Here is a 16,821-nt window from a genome sequence, read left to right as displayed (position 1 = left end):
AAAAAAAAAAGCACATGCCTGTAATCCCAGCTACTCAGGAGGCTGAGGCAGAAGAATCACCTGAACCCAGGAGGCAGAGGTTGCGGTGAGCCAAGATTGTGCCATTGCATTCTAGCCTGGGCTACAAGAGCAAAACTCCATCCCAAAAAAAAAAAAAAAATGGTGTATGACATACCTATTAAAACGGTTAGAACAAAAAAAGACAAGTTACTGGAACCCTCATACTCTTGAGTGGGTATGCAAAATGGTACAACTACTTTGGAAAACCATTTGGTCATTTCTTATTAAGTTAAACGTGTTTCCATAAGACCCAGCAATACTACTCCTGGGTATCTATGGCTGAATGAAACCTTATGTTCAGACAAGAACATGTACATAAATGTTAATAATGGCTTTATTTTTTATTTATTTATTTTGAGACAAGGTCTCACTCTGCTACCCAGGCTGGAGTGCCATCACTCTCACTGAGTACAATCATGGCTCACTACAGCCTCAACCTCTTGGGCTCAAGTGATTCCCCCGACCTCAGCCTCCCAAGTAGGTGGGACTACAGGTGTGTGCTACCACACCTGGCTAATTTTTGTAGAGACAAGGTTTCATCATGTTGCCCAGGCTATTGCCTGGACTCAAGCAAACCTCCCACCTTGGCCTCTGGATCACTGGGATTACAGGCATGAGCCACCATATCAGCTATTTTTATTTTTAGACATAGGGTCTCACTCTGTCACATAGGCAGGATTACAGTGACAGGCTCATAGCTCATTGTAGCATCAAACTCCTGACCTCAAGCAATCCACCCGTCTCAGCCTCCTAAGTAGAGAGAACTACAGATGTGTACTACCATACTCAGCTAATTTTTTTTTACTGTCATTGTTTTTGTAGAGATGAGGTCTTGCTATGTTGCCCAGGCTGGTCTCAAACTCCTGAGCTCAAGTGATCCTCCCACCTCAGCCTCCCAAAGTGCTGGGATTACAACTGTGAGCTACCATACCTGACCTCTAGTGGCTTTATTTATACTAGCCAAAACCTGGAAACAACATTCACCTTGAACTAGTAAACATCAACTAGTGAATATCCACAAACCACATAGCATATCTCTATTAAAACACAATTATCATTCCACATTCATCAGATAAGTCTAGAATAAGAGTTTAGTAATATGACGTATTGGCAAGACTGTGAATAAACAGGAATTCCTCTATCATGTTGCCAGAGAAGAAAATTGGTTCAAATACTTGGGAGAATCACTGGTAATATTTAGTTGGTTGAAAATGTGTATGCACTATGATCCAGCAAGGCCAGTTAGCATACTCCACCCTCGAGAAACCCACCCAGGTGAGGACAATCATTCTGTTCATTATGCTATGTCAAGAGGAGAATATCTAAGTAAGTTATGCTACGTTTAATCAATGAAATAAAATACTGTAGTTAAAATAAATGAACTTTAGCTACTTGTACCAACATTTGGGAACATTTTCCAGAGTGATTAAGTAGGTGGTAGTACACACACACGCACACACTAAATAGATCTACTATCCAGCTTTGTCCCCCAGGCTGGAGTGAGGTGGCATGATCTTGACTCACTGCAACCTCCACCTCCCAGGTTCAAGCAATTCTCCCTACAAGTGCGTGTCATCACTCCCGGCTAATTTTTTGTATTTTTAGTAGAGACGGGGTTTCACCTTGTGAGCCAGGATGGTCTCGATCTCCTGACCTCGTGATCTGCCCGTCTTGGCCTCCCAAAGTGCTGGGATTACAGGTGTGAGCCACCACACTTGATCTATCTATTTTTTTAATTACATATAAGTTTGACGCCCTCTTTACCTCCAGCCCCCAGAGTAGTGCCTATTTAAAGCAAGCTTGTCCAGTCCTTGGCCTAGGACAGCTGTGAATGCAGTCCAACACAAATTCATAACTTTCTTAAAACATTTGAGATTTTTTGCAATTTTTTTAAGCTCATCAGCTATCATTAGTGATAGTGTATTTTATGTGTGACCCAGGGAAGCCAAAAGATTGGACACCCTTGATCTAAAGTGTTTTTATTTCACGTAAGGACAGGCCACCAAGGACATGATTGAGATTCCAGCCCTGACTGTGCCATTGATGAGTTCTATCATCTTGGGAGGGGATTTAATTTTGGGGATGATTTAACCCCCTCCAAGTGTCATATCGCTTCTAAAATACTGTCTTTTATGAAAACACAAACATATCTCCCTCAGCCAGACAATCTCTATGCCACAGGGAGCAAAAAGCAGTTCTCATGTAACCTTCATAGGAAAACTTGTAGAATTTGTTCGGACAGTTACACACAGACCATCTCCAGTGATTGCCTCATAGCCTCTGTGGGTAGAGATGTATGCAGACAGTTGCCCTTACACAAGGCAGCATGAGGTGAGAGGAGGGCAGGAAGTTGGGGGAGTGCTTATCTGATCACTTGTTTTCTTAATGAACTAAGAAGCAGAGGTCATGGCTGAGAGCAGAAATGCCGGGTATCTGATTGGACAGAAGTAGCTATGGAAGAAGAAAAATGATATTATTAAAAAAAAAAAAAAATCAAAGTCCAGCTGAGCCCAGAACTCATAATGTGAAATAGAGAAAGTCACCTTGTTGTCTGGTTTCACTCCAGCAGAGTTCAACCAGCCCAAAACAAAAAAAAAATAAAACAGAATAGTAGGACCAGGGCCTGAGGGAGCTTGACAAGTTCTGGAGGCAGCTCAGAGAGGGAGGAGACCATTTAGTAAGATGGCAGCCACGTAATTTCCTGTGGCGTCCATAGCAGGTAAAAAGGACTGGGGAAGCAGGAGGAAGCTATAGAGTACCACAGAGCTGGAGCACCAGGACCAATGAAGGGGAGAAATGAGAGCTAGGTAGGACAGGGTGTGTAGACACACTCCCAGCTCAGGATCCCAAAGTGCTGTCTGGGAGATGACTGGGCCTGGGAGAGCTGATATAAACTGGAAGTAAAACTCCCTGCAAAAGGTAAAGGGACAGTGAGATCTCATGACCGGATGAGCCAGCGAATGAGAGATGATGCTGGAAGACACAGTGGAAAGAAATGTGGCAGGCCAGAAGCCAACATTCAAGGGGCATAAAGAAAGGTCAAGAAGTTGCTAGATGGCCTGGCACAGTGGTTCACACCTGAATCCCAGCACTTTGGGAGGCCAAGGCGGGTGGATCATCTGAGGTCAGGAGTTCGAGATCAGCCTGGCCAACATGATGAAATCCCATCTCTACTAAAAATACAAAATTAGGCAGGTGTGGTGGCATGCACCTGTAATCCCAGCTACTCGGGGGCGCTGAGGCAGGAAAATCACTTAGAACCAGGGAGGCGGAGGTTGCAAGTGAGCCGAGATCACACCCCTGCACTCCAGCCTGGATGACAGAGCAAGACTCTCTCAAAAAAAGTTGCCGCCGGGCACGGTGGCTCAAGCCTGTAATCCCAGCACTGTGGGAGGCCGAGACGGGCGGATCACGAGGTCAGGAGATCGAGACCATCCTGGCTAACACAGTGAAACCCCGTCTCTACTAAAAAATACAAAAAGCTAGCCGGGCGAGGTGGCGGGCGTCTGTAGTCCCAGCTACTCGGGAGGCTGAGGCAGGAGAATGGCGTAAACCCGGGAGGTGGAGCTTGCAGTGAGCTGAGATCCGGCCACTGCACTCCAGTCTGGGTGACAGAGCGAGACTCCGTCTCAAAAAAAAAAAAAAAAAAAAAGTTGCCAGATGATGGCAAAGAGGAAAAAGGCTTCAAAACTAACAAATGTAGTTGAATTAAGGCTGAAGGACACAGCCTGCTTGCTATTCCCTCTACCTGGAAATACTGCAACACCTGGAGAATATAAATATCAATTCCTCAGCAAATCCTTTCCACACCCCTCAAAATCCAAACCACTCACTGCACTCTTTGCTATTCTCCCAAAGCAAGGAGCACAATTCATGCCAAATGTTCTTCTTTATCCAAAGCTACGCTTTTCTCAAGTTCATGAAGCCAGGGATCCATGTTTTCTGGGTCTATCCAGTTCCTAAATGGTGATCAGCAGAAGATAAGTGGAGGGTATATACCTAAAAATGTATCCAGCAAGCAACCAGGTCAGGAAAACAGGTGCTCTGGCACGCTGCCTTCAGGACCCCTTAGTCACAGCCACACGCACTTAAAAGTAGTCTGCATGGCTCTAAGAATTCCTAAGGCTGCCATAACTCCTTTACTATGATTCTCTGTTGCCAGCAGGAATATGACCATATGTAAGCTTTCTTATTGAAAAATGTAAAAAAATCTGGCCAGGCGCGGTAGCTCACGCTTATATAATTCCAGCACTTTGGGAGGCCAAGGTAGGTGGATCACTTGAGGCCAGGAGTTCAAGACCAGCCTGGCCAGCATGGTGAAATCCCATCTCTACTAAAAATACAAATATTAGCCAGGCATGATGGCACATACCTGTAGCCTCAGCTACTCCTGAGGCTGAGGCACCAGAATCACTTGAACCCAGGAGGCAGAGGTTGCGGTGAGCCGAGATAGTGCCACTGCACTCCAGCCTGGGTGACACAGTAAGACTCTGTCTCAAATAAAAAGCAAAAAATCAAAAAGGCAAAAATAAAATATATCATTTATAATTTACACAACAAACTATAAATTTACTAAATAATTTTTAACATTCCTTTAGCATGCAAGCACTTTGGATATACTGCTAGTGGAGTAATAATTGCCCTAACTTTTTTATTTTTTTTTTGAGATAGGGTCTCACTCTGTCACTCAAGCTGGAGTGCAGTGGTACAATCATGACTCACTGCAGCCTTGACCTCCCTGGGCTCAGGTGATCCTCCCGCCTCAGCCTCCCAAGTAGCTGGGATTGCAGGCACATGCTAATTTTTCTATTTTTTGTAGAGCTGGGGTCTCGCCATGTTGCCCTGGCTGGTCTTGGAACTCCTGGGCTCAAGCAATCCGACCACATCAGCCTCCCAAAGTGCTGGGATTATAGGTGTGAGCCACTGCACCCAGCCATAACATTTTTAGATGGTAATCTAACATCACCAAAGGCTCTAAAAATACACATAGCCTTTGACCTAACAATTTTACTCTTAAGAAATTCATCCTAGCAAAATAATTAAAACAGGCTTAAATTTTTCATTTTGTGAGTGTTCATTAAAATAATGCTTAGAGTAATCCAAAATCAGACAGGAAAATATTAATGCCTAAAATAGAGGACTGGTTGGTACAATTGTGGACACATTCTTACATGAGCATATTTCAGAGATTAAAACATGGGTGACTGACATGGCAACGTATGGAGTGCATTATTAAACTGAGAAAAAGGCAGGTTTACAAAACAAACCTGATAATCCCATTTCAGTGTGTGCACACATGCAGAAAACAAAGGGACACCAAACAATTAGCCAGGTGTGGTAGCACATTCCTGCAGTCCCAGCTACTCAGGAGGCTGAGGCAGGAGGATCCCCTGCACCCTGGAGGTAGAGTTGCAGTGAGCCAAGATCGCACCACTGCACCCCAGCCTGGGTGATGAGAGCAAGATTCTGTCTCAAATTAAAAAAAAAAAAGAAGAAGAAGAAGAAGAAGAAAAAAAAGAAGAAGAAGAAGAAGAAGAAGAAGACAAGAAAAAAAGGAAGGAAGAGAAGAGTAGAAGAGAAGGGAAAAGAAGAGAAAAAAAGAAAGGAAAATACCAAAATAGTAAATTATTATCTCAGATGATGGAATTATATGCGGTTTTTTCCCCTTATTTTTCTACAGCGTACATATGTCACTTTCATAATTCTTAGAAGCCTAAGCCATTATCTAAGGACAACACTGAAATAAATATATGGGTTAGACAAACTAGAAGAGAAATTCTGGCAGTCAACAGCAGTGCTGAGAAAAAACACCCTATTGATACAGTCAGTGTGCTCCTGGAGAGAGTGCTGGGAAGGTTAGAGTTTCCTGGTAACCAGGAAGCTAAATTTCTCATTCCTAAGGGCATGCTGATGGCACCTGAGTAACTTAGAAAACCAAAGGTGTGGTCAAAAGGTAAGCGGTCTTCATATTCGGTAAACCTACTGTGTTCAGGGAGTCCTGATTTTCCTTAAATCCTTTTTATTCTTGGATCTCAACTCTTTCAAGGGCTATTTTTATCTAATATTAGTTATCATACTTCTTCACATTTCCTAGATCTTCTTTATTTGAAAAAGAAATGAGACTCATTCATTGCAACCAAACTTTAATTTGTCAAAATTACAAACTGGTTGGACCCAGTGGCTCACATTTGTAATCCCAGTACTTTGGGAGGCCAAGGCAGGCATATCGCTTGAGCCCAGAAGTTCGAGATCAGCCTGGGTAACACAGCAAAACCCCGTTTCTACAAAAAATTAGCCAGGTGTGGTGGTGCGTGCTTGTAGTCCCAGCTACTAGGAAAGCTGAAGAGGAAACATCACCCTTGGCTGGGCGCGGTGGCTCAGGCCTGTAATCCCAGCACTTTGGGAGGCCAAGGCAGGCAGATCACTTGAGGTCAGGAGTTGCAGACCAGTGTGGCCAACATAGAAAAACACCGTCTCTACTAAGAATACAAAAATTAGCTGGGCGTGGTGGCATGCGCCTGTAATTCCAGCTACTCAGGAGGCTGGGGCAGGAGAATTGCTTGAACCTGGGAGGCAGAGGTTAAAGTGACCCAAGACTGCCACTGCACTATACCCTGGGTGACTGAGTGAGACTCCATCTCAATGAGCGATAATCATACCACCACACTCCAGCCTGGATAACAGAGGGAGACCCTGTCTCAAAAAGAAATTTAAAAAAGAATTATAAGCTATAGAACATATTTGTGATTCTTGGGTAAAAAAGAAAAATATACCTATAGACTGAGGTAGGGGGCGGCAGGGGAGATCAATTTACTTGTTGAACTGGTTCATATGCATTTTCCAGGCAACTGAAAATCTAAATTTGAAAGGAAAAAAGGTGAGGAAGGGGAAGCTTTAGTAGCATCGTTCAAGTGTGAGTATGTATTACTACATAGTCGCTGAAATAGAAGGGGCTTACATTATGAAATACTGAAAACTCCAAGAGCTTGGAAGTTGAAAACATATTGCTCGCTGGTAAATAAAGCAATGTGGGTTTTAAACTGTGCTATCCAATGTGCGAGCCACCAGCCCCAGGTGGCTACTGAGCATCTCAAACGTGTTGGTCCAACTGGTATGTGCTATGAATGTAACATATACAATAGACTTTAAAGGGTTGCCATGAAAATAAAAAAGAATGTAAATAACTCAATAATTTTATACTGATTGCACTGAATTGTTTTCAATATATCGGCTTATAAAATATATTACTAAAATTAATTGTTCTTGTTTTCCTTTAACATAGCTATCTCAAAATTACATATGTGACTTCCATTATAATGGTATTAGGTACTGCTAGTCTAAAAAATGTGGATACCAGGGAAAGAGAAAACGCTATTTCAGAACACACAACCAGGGTAATCATGATAAGACCACATCCTATGAATGTGTAAACTTTTGATAGTTTGATTTTACACACACAACCACACACACACACAAACACACACAAAGACATGGCCATCTTTATCCAAACATCAAAGCCAACCCTATCGTTAATATCCTACACAGTCAGCTGGGTAGATGACATGATGGGGAGCAGGTGTCATAACCTAATTTTCCACACACAGAACTGAGACAAGGGAAGGAGGCAGATATAAAAGACACCAAAGCAGAAATCCAGAAGCAGAAATCTTGTGCTAACGAGAAGCGCAAGACGAAAGGTCAGAAGGGCTGGAGGCAGGGGCTCTTTGAGGAAAGCCCAGAACCAGTACAAGAAATCTAAGTAAAACACAGGGCCCATCCAAAGGTAAACACTACTCAAATCCAGAAAGGCTTTATTGCTATTGATCTGCAAGTTCCAGTTTACGGCAAACCTAAAACAAAACAATATGTGTATTTAAAAAGGATTATCGTTAGAAGTTACGGGACAAATGTATTGATTTTTTTTTAATGCCATACAGAAAAATCAGCAAACAACTTAGACAATTTATAAACAGCTGGTCTTAATCCAACACTAACATGTTGATTTTTCAAAAAACCAGTTGAAAAGGCCAGACTTGTTCTAATTTGCTTGGAATCTCTTTCATAGTAACTGTTACACAACTGTTCCATCTTCCTTCCTTACCTTCTTATGTAAGCTCTGTAATCACCATCAGTGTTTACATAGGTTTGTGAAACCGCCCAATTTCTCCAGTAAATATTTAATTATCTTGTTGCTACTGATCAAACCATAAGCAACGCAGCATTTTATACAACATGTCTGGTAATGAGAAAGTGAGACACTGACGTCAACAGCACAAAGACTCTAAACCAAAAATATCAGGATTTCCCGATACAAGGCTTCTTGGAAATCAGGCACCAATAAAATAGAAAATTCTCTTCACTGCTCAAAACTTTTGATCCAGTTTATATCTGAGTCCTGCAGCATCTGTGGTGGTTCTAGCAAATGCTAAAATACCCTTCAACCAGAACCAGGCAGCCAGTCTGCAGGCTTCAGGCACCAAGCAAAGTGGGTGTTCTCAGCTATGAAAGCCAGGCACTAAACGGTCACCTGTATGATATTAGTGACGAAAATGAAAGGTATGAGCAAACCTCCTCTTTTCTCAGTTTAGTAAGGGCGTAACATTTCAGGATCTGTACTGATCACCTCAAGGCAAATGGAATGACACCAACCATCCAACTAGATCCCTGACTGCCCTTGGTGGGCTGGAGCAAGGAGATGGAGACACATTATGCTGAGGCTCTTTCCCACCTGATGGTACAGCCCAGACACCTAGCAAATTAGAGAAAACACATACAACCATCAAACTGGGCAGGAGAGCTCAGGGACATTGGAACTCCAGGCTGGAAGTTGTCAGAAATGACTCTTACGAAGTGAGATTAGGGTCAGCCTTGAAAGATGGCAGGAATCCCGAGACGGATGCCACCAGGGAGGTCCAGAGATGGGTGGCAAATGATGGGCTTTTGGCGCTGAACACAACAGCCTAACCCCAGCACCTGGAGGTCAGAGGGCAGGGAAGCAAAGGAAGAAAAACCTTTGTGGAGTCAAAGTAGCCTTGAAAGGCAAACATCAACACAGAACGGCTTCATGAAACATGAGTTTCTGGGCAAGCAAGGAGAGCAGTCGTCCACCACAGGATAATGGGGATCAAAATGGAGATCAAGAAGCTATTGTGTTAATCCAAGGGAAAGGACCTTGGCAACTGTGACGGTGAAAGTGCCAATGAGAAAAAAGGATGAACTAAGGGAGTGATTTCAAAGAAAGACCTAGAATTAAAGGTGACCTCTAAGAAAAGAGCCAGGTGTCCTCTTCCTTCAGAAATAAGTAAATAGGCTTGACAAGGTAAATCATTAAAAATGTCGGGACGTATATTTTTCTTTTCTTTTTTTTTTTTTTGTTTTTTTTGTTTTATTTTTTGAGACTGAGTCCAGCTCTGTCATCCAGGCTGGAGTGTAGTGGCACGATCTCGGCTCACTGCAACCCCTGCCTCCCGAGTTCATGCAATTCTCCTGCCTCAGCCTCCAGAGTAGCTAGCAATACAGGTGTGCGCCACCATGCCTGGCTAATTTTTGTATTTTTAGTAGATATGGGGTTTCACCAGCCATGTTGGCCAGGCTGGTCTTGAACCCCTGACCTCGTGATCTGCCCGCCTTGGCCTCCCAGAGTGCTGGGTTTACAGGTGTAAGCCACTATGCCCAGCCTTGTTTTGTTTTTAGTAGTAAGTAGAGACTTCTTTATTAAAAGTGTTTTTTTGGTTTTTTGTTGTTTTGTTTTGAGACAGTTTCCCTCTTGTTACCCAGGCTGGAGTATAATGGCGCAATCTCAGCTCACTGCAATCTCCCGCCTCCCAGGTTCAAGCAATTCTCCGACCTCAGCCTCCCAAGTTACTGGGATTACAGGTATGCGCCACCACGCCCGGCTAATTTTTTGTATTTTAGACAGGGTTTCTCCATGTTGTACAGGCTGGTCTCGAACTCCGGACCTCAGGTGATCTGCCCACCTCAGCTTCCCAAAGTGCTGGGATTACAGATGTAAGCCAAAACGCCCAGCCTTTATTAGAAGTCTTAAAAAATTTTTTAAAAGGAATGATCCCCTCTAAGTATTTGTAAAGCTTCTTATAAGTGTACACAGAAAGTAAATTTTACTGCACATAAAATTTTTTAAAATACTGACATAACATTTTACATCCACCATACTGAACAAATTTAGTTTTAACAAGTCAATGTATCTGACAGCATCCTTTTTTTTTTTCTTGAGGCAGGGTCTCACTCTGCCATCCCGGCTAGAGTGCGCTGGCACAATCAGAGCTCACTAAATCCTTGAACTCCTGGGCTCAAGTGATCCTCCTGTTTCAGTCTCCAGAGTAGCTGGGACTATAGGTGGGCACCACCACACCCAGAAGCAGAGCATCTGAGAGAATGTATCAGCAGATGTGAAATACTTGCGGCTTTTCTGCAGGATAATTTATCAATATATATCAAATTTTTAAAAGGTCATGCACTGTGCCCATCACTATTACTGCTAAGATGTTTTCCCCAAGAAGAAATCTGATTGCACTATTGCTTATAATAGCACAAAATTAAAAATACTCAAAATGTTCATCAAGCTTTGGGGATAAGGGAAACAGCAGAAGGAAGAAAAAAAGAATGCTCCTTAGTAATGCACATGTGGTTAGTCTCATTAATTAAACTGCAGAGAATGCTTAAAAAGGGGCGAGGAAACAATTCTTAAATCTCTTTCCACTCCAGGGTCCTCATGTATAAACCTCATGGAGGGCCCCAAGAGCAGGAGGTATTCAACAAATTTTTGCTGTTGTGCTGATAAAGTCAAAAGCATGAAAGAAAACTGAAAATATCTACCTCCTACTTTGTAATTAATATAAGTGGCAAGACTGTGCCTGTTTATTTTCTAGTTTAATCTACTTACGTTGAATTTGGCCTAAAGAAGTCCATTACCTTATCATTAGCATTAACCTAACAATTCATTACTCCAAAAGCTGTGCATTTAGACTGTTCTCAACATGTAAAAAACATACAAAGGTAAGGTCAAGTACAAAAGGGTTCTAATGCTACAGAGCTGCCCGCCCAATTCTACCACGAAGCATAACTAGCCAGGCATGGTGGCTCATGCCTATATCCCCAGCACTTTGGGGGGCAGAGGCAGGGGCATCACTTGAGCCCAGGAGTTAGAAACCAGCCTAGATAACATAGTGAGACCCCATCGCTACAAAAAAAAAAAAATTTTAAATTAGCCAGGCACTGTGGCTCATGTCTGTAGTCCCAGCTACTTGGGAAGCTGAGGTAGAAGGATCACATAAGCCCAGCAGGCCAAGGCTGCCACGAGCCACGATCGTGCCACTGCACTCCAGCCTGGGTGACACAGCAAGACCATGTTTCAGAAAAAGTAAGAAAAGAAAAGGAAACACAACCAGAGGTTGTGTTTTACACGCACCTAAGTGATGTGGTGTAGACCTGTCCATATGCTTTCCATTACAAGTCGCTGAGTTACATTTGCTTATGCGCCAAGGTCCAAGTTCAAAGCCGTATGGGAAGTCCCCGTTAGTGGAGTCAAGACCTAGCTGGAGAAAAGCAAATGGTAAACTTAAAATAATAACAAACCTAGCAGGAGGCACTCTGCATGAATGGAGTCTATTTTTCACCCAGTCATGTTCAATCCTAGAATGTGCTCTATTATTACTTCTTCATTTTTATGGACTGCCTCCGAGACCCCAGCCTATCCCTAGGCAGGGTCACAAACTGCACCTTCAGTTCTTTAAAAATCCACTCTCCAGCCAAGCTCGGTGGCTCACGCCTGTACTCTCAGCACTTTGGGAGGCCGAGGCAGGTGGATCACGAGGTCAGGAGATCGAGACCATCCTGGCTAACACAGTGAAACCCCGTCTCTACTAAAAATACAAAAAATTAGCCGGGCGTGGTGGCGGGTGCCTATAGTCCCAGCTACTCAGGAGGCTGAGACAGGAGAATGGCGTGAACCTGGGAGGCAGAGCTTGCAGTGAGCCAAGATGGTGCCACTGCACTCCAGCCTGGGTGACAGAGCGAGACTCTGTCTAAAAAAAAAAAAAACAATCCACTCTCCATTTCTAAAAAGTATTTTGAAAGATAGTATTTTAGAACACCTATAAAAAAAACAATTTTCAGCCAGGCACAATGGCTCATACCTGTAACCCCAGCACTTTGGTAGGCCAAGGCAGGTAGGTCACTTAAGCCCAGGCGTTCGAGACCAGCCTGAGCAACAGGGTGGTCTCTACAAAACACACACACACACACACACACACACACACAAGCCAGGTATGGTGTCGCGTACCTGTAATCCCAGCTACTCAGGAGAGTGAAAGGTGGAGGATCACCTGAGCCCAGGAGGTTGAGGTTGCAGTGAGCTGTGATTGTGCAACTGCACTCCAGCTTGGCTGACAGAGTGAGACTCTGTCTCAAATAAATAAACAAATAAATAGCAATTTGGGGCCAGGCAGTTATTCACAACTGTAGGGAGGCTGGGATGGGAGGATCACTTGAGGCCAGGAGTTCAAGACCAGCCTGGGCAACATAGTGAAACCTCATCTCTAAAACAAAAAAGGAAAAAAAAAAAATCTCGTCGCGGTGGCACACACCTGTAGTCGCAGCTACTCAGGAGGCTGAGGCAGGAGGATTCCTTGAGCCCAGGAGGTCAAGGCTGCAGTGAGCTGTGACTGTGCCACTGCAGTCCTACTTGGGCAACAGAGCAACACCCCATCTCAAAACAAAAGCAAAAAAAGTGATTTGCTCTCAGTTGGGATTTCTTCATTGATAATTTTTCAATTCCATATTCCCCAGCACATGGCCTTTGATTTAACAAAAAAGAAATTAAGTCACCTTCTTTTAAAGCCTCTTAAAACTGGATTAGCACATGGGGAGGGTGTTTCTCAAAAAGCCGGTCACATTCTGTTTCTTAAATGGGATATCAGCAGGTACACAGATGTTCCTTTTACTATTTATTAAATGGCTATGTTTTATCCACTCTTGCATCTGTGCAATGTTCCACAATAAAGGGAACCCAGAGCCTGACTCAGTGGCTGTCTTGGGAACAGTCATCACAGCCCCAGCCATGAGCCTGGCCCTCCCTTGTGAAGAAAAACGTGCAAGGCAACCAACAGTTTAGCCAGATTTTCATTGGAAAATCCTTATGTTGAGACATCAACTTTTACCATTTGTTCTTGGACAAGTTAACATCAACAACCATCAAGGGCCCCAAGTTAAATAGCACACAAATGCCATTGAACTGGTCCCAGTCCAGTCTTCAATGAACCACTAATGAGTCTTTTTTTTTTTTTTTTTTTTTTAATTTGGAAACTAAACACTAGTCTTTTGCTGTTTAGGAAAAAATACTCACTTTAAATTATTAGAATGTGAATGAAGAAACTGATGTCTTTTCCTTTCTAAAACATTTTGCATGCAAGGAAAACAAAAAGTAATTTATTTCTTGAAATAAAATCTCCATTCCATAAATCTATCTTAAGCTATGTGGGGTTTTTTGGGGGGTTTTTTTGGGGTTTTTTGTTGTTGCTGTTTTAAATGAGACAGTCTCGATCTATCACCTAGGCTGGAGGGCAGGGGCGCAATCTTGGCTCACTGCAACCTCCACTCTCGAGTTCAAGAGATTCTCTTGCCTCAGCCTCCAGAATAACTGGGATTACAGGTGCCCGCCACCACGCCTGGCTAATTTTTTGTATTTTTAGTAGAGACACGGTTTCACCATGTTGGCCAGGCTGGTCTTGAACCCAACTCAGGTGATCCGCCTACCTCGGCCTCCCAAAGTGCTGGGATTACAGGCACAAGCCACTATGCCAAGCCTTAAGCTATGTTTATCAGAAATTTGCAATGTCAGAAGGGAGGTACAAAGGTGACATCCATCAATGTCTAGTCAAGAGGAATAATGAAAAAACATGAAAAAAAAACAGAAGAGATACTTTAAAAGAATGGCTTACTTTCAGTTAAACTGTAATAATAAATACAGTTCCTTGAAAAATACAGGTTGTACAATATGCGTGGTTATGATTCCACTTCTATTAAAAGGATAATTACATAGTATGCATTTGTGTACACAGAACAGGGCTGGCAAGGATACAGATCAAACTGCTTTGAAGTGGTGGGGTGGACCTAAGAAAAGATCGTGTGACTTTCTCAATTTACTAAATACGAGTCTGACAAGCTAGAATTATTTTTCAACATGTGTATGCTTCTTTTGCAAATCCTTTAAAAAACTATTAATTACAAATGGCTCCATGAGGGCAAAGTGCAAATTAACAGAATGTCATTTTTAGCTACAAATCATTGGAAAATTCTGAATGGGGAAGCGAAAGTACTATGACTCCTTAAAGACATGTTTTTGGAGAGTATTTTTCTAAGCTGAGTGGCAAGATGGCTGGAAGGATTTGACTTACTACTGCACAGAACAAGTATTGAGACCAAACCACAGAACTGGGTCAGAGGTTCTAATACTGGGAACATGTAAATAGATTTTTGAGAAAGGAATCTCTGAGGAAGGAGCTAAGCAGAAGAAATCACAATACAACCAAAAACAAGACTGAGCTATCAGTGAGCATCCTTGAACTTCTGGCAGAGCACTCCGCTGAAAACACCTCCCATTCGCAGGCTCCACTGCACTCTGTTCTTTGCATGCAAGGCTACAGGGCTGAGATCAAAGCCCCAGTGCTGTGGCAGGTCAGAGGAAACATCACTTGGGACACATTGACGGCCACATGACTTTCCCCCATCAAGGCCCGCTGAACTCTCAAGAATCTGTTCACAGTGCTTCTGTTGCTTCTTAATGAGGATGTGCAAAAGTACATACTACATGCTGTGGTTTCCAGACACTGACTTCATACAGAAAACATTCAACAAAAAACTGGGGAGGAAATAATACAGAATTGCCATCTGTGTATCTTACTATGTTATTTAACATCTACCACTGACTCACCATCATTTCCTTAAAAAGGGATGTTAACACTTGAAAAGCAGGAAGGAGAGAATGCCAGGGCCAGTATCATAACAGGCCAGAACCTCTGAGCAGCCAAATCATTATATCAATTCAGTAGATGCCAAAAAGGCTGACAAAACACTTCCTCCTGATTTAAAAAGCAAAAACCAAATATCTTCAATGCAAACTAAAAGATACTTCCTGAATATGACAAATATCTTCTGAAAACAAGGGCAAACTCAAAACACATTTTGTTTTTTAAGTTTATTTTTAATTCCTTATACTATCATTCCCAATGTTTGTATTTTTTTCAAGGACTTACAAAAGCAGCACATGTATGCACTTGAAAATCTTGATGAAACAGGCAATTTTAGGGGGAAAACTATTTTTTCGGTGTTTTTGATTTTGTTTTTGAGATGGAGTCTCACTCTGTCGCCCAGGCTGGAGTGCAGTGGCGTGATCTCAGCTCACTGCAACCTCCACCTCCAGGGCTCAAGTGATTCTCCCGCCTCAGCCTCCCAAGTAGCTGGGATTACAGGTGCCCACCATCACACCTGGCTAATTTTTGTATTTTTAGTAAAGATGTGGTTTCATCATGTTGACCAGGCTGGTCTCCAACTCCTGACCTCAAATGATCCACCCACCTCAGTCTCCCAAAGTGCTGGATTACAGGTGTGAGTCACCACGCCTGGCCAAAAACTATTTTTTTGAAAACCTGAACAAGTAACAATAAATGGAGAAAATTACAAAAGCAAATTACTCTTCTCCAAAAGGTGCTAGGCCCAGACAAATTCTTAGTTATTTCCCAGCCTTCCTCAAAAGAAATGGGAAATGAAAAAGCTTCCCAATTCTTTCTGGGAAAGCAGACAAACTGACAAAGCACAAGGGAAGAAAACTATGTATTTCTTCATTGGTGCAGTGGTAAGAAAAAAAGAAAAAGAAAGAATACGATGTTAACCTCCCTTGCCATTCCTAGATTCTTTTTTTTTTTTTTTTTTTTTTTTTGAGACAGTTTCACTCTTTTGCCCAGGCTGGAATGCAGTGGTGCCATCTCGGCTCACTGCAAACTCCACCTCCCAGGCTCAACCAAATCTCCTGCCTCAGCCTCCCAAGTAGCTGGGACTACATGCATACACCACCATACCCGACTAATGTTTGTATTTTTAGTAGTGACAGGGCTTCACCATGTTGGCCAGGCTGGTCTCAAACTCCTGACCTCAGGTGATCTGCCCATGTTGGCCTTCCAAAATGCTGGGATTACAGGCGTGAGCCACCGTGCCCGGCCAGGGAGGGACTTTCTAGCACAAAAGTAATAGGGCATGGTGGCAGGCACCTGTAATCCCAGCTACTTGGGAGGCCGAGGCAAGAGAATCGCTTGAACCCAGGATGCAGAGGTTGCAGTAAGCCGAGATCACGCCATTGCACTCCAGCCTGGGGGACAAGAGCAAGACTTCATCCCAAAAAGAAAAGAAAGTCCCTCCCCATTCCAAAATCAGAGAAATATTCACCATCATTTTCAGCTAGATGTTTTTGGTCAAAATAATTTAAAAATGTTTAATATCCACCTCCTTTAAAATGTATATCCAGGCTGGGTGCAGTGGCTCATGCCTGTAATCCCAGCACTTCAGGAGGCCGAGGCAGGTGGATCATGAGGTCAAGAGATCAAGACTATCCTGGCCAACATGGTGAAAGCCTGTCTCTACTAAAAATACAAAAAGTAGTCAGGCGGGGTGGCGCACACCTGCCTGTAGTCCCAGCTACTCGGGAGGCTGAGGCAGGAGAATCGCTTGAACCAGGGGGGCAGAGGTTGC

At 43.1% G+C, this 16,821-nt stretch overlaps 1 protein-coding gene across 2 annotated transcripts in view; it reads right to left on the bottom strand.

The window, feature by feature from the left end:
• SLC23A2 (solute carrier family 23 (ascorbic acid transporter), member 2) overlaps positions 1 to 11,619 on the bottom strand; it is a 130,082-nt gene extending 118,463 nt beyond the window's left edge. For both annotated transcript variants that reach the window (XM_011941031.1, XM_011941033.1), the window contains exon 1: positions 11,489 to 11,619. The gene's annotated coding sequence lies outside the window, so the exon portion shown is untranslated. The remainder of the gene's footprint in view (positions 1 to 11,488) is intronic.
• Positions 11,620 to 16,821: the final 5,202 nt, after the last annotated feature.

Source organism: Colobus angolensis, unplaced genomic scaffold (genome assembly GCF_000951035.1).
Source record: "Colobus angolensis palliatus isolate OR3802 unplaced genomic scaffold, Cang.pa_1.0 Scaffold197, whole genome shotgun sequence".
NCBI classification, from domain to species: domain Eukaryota; kingdom Metazoa; phylum Chordata; class Mammalia; order Primates; family Cercopithecidae; genus Colobus; species Colobus angolensis.
This window is presented reverse-complemented; position numbering and strand designations above follow the sequence as displayed.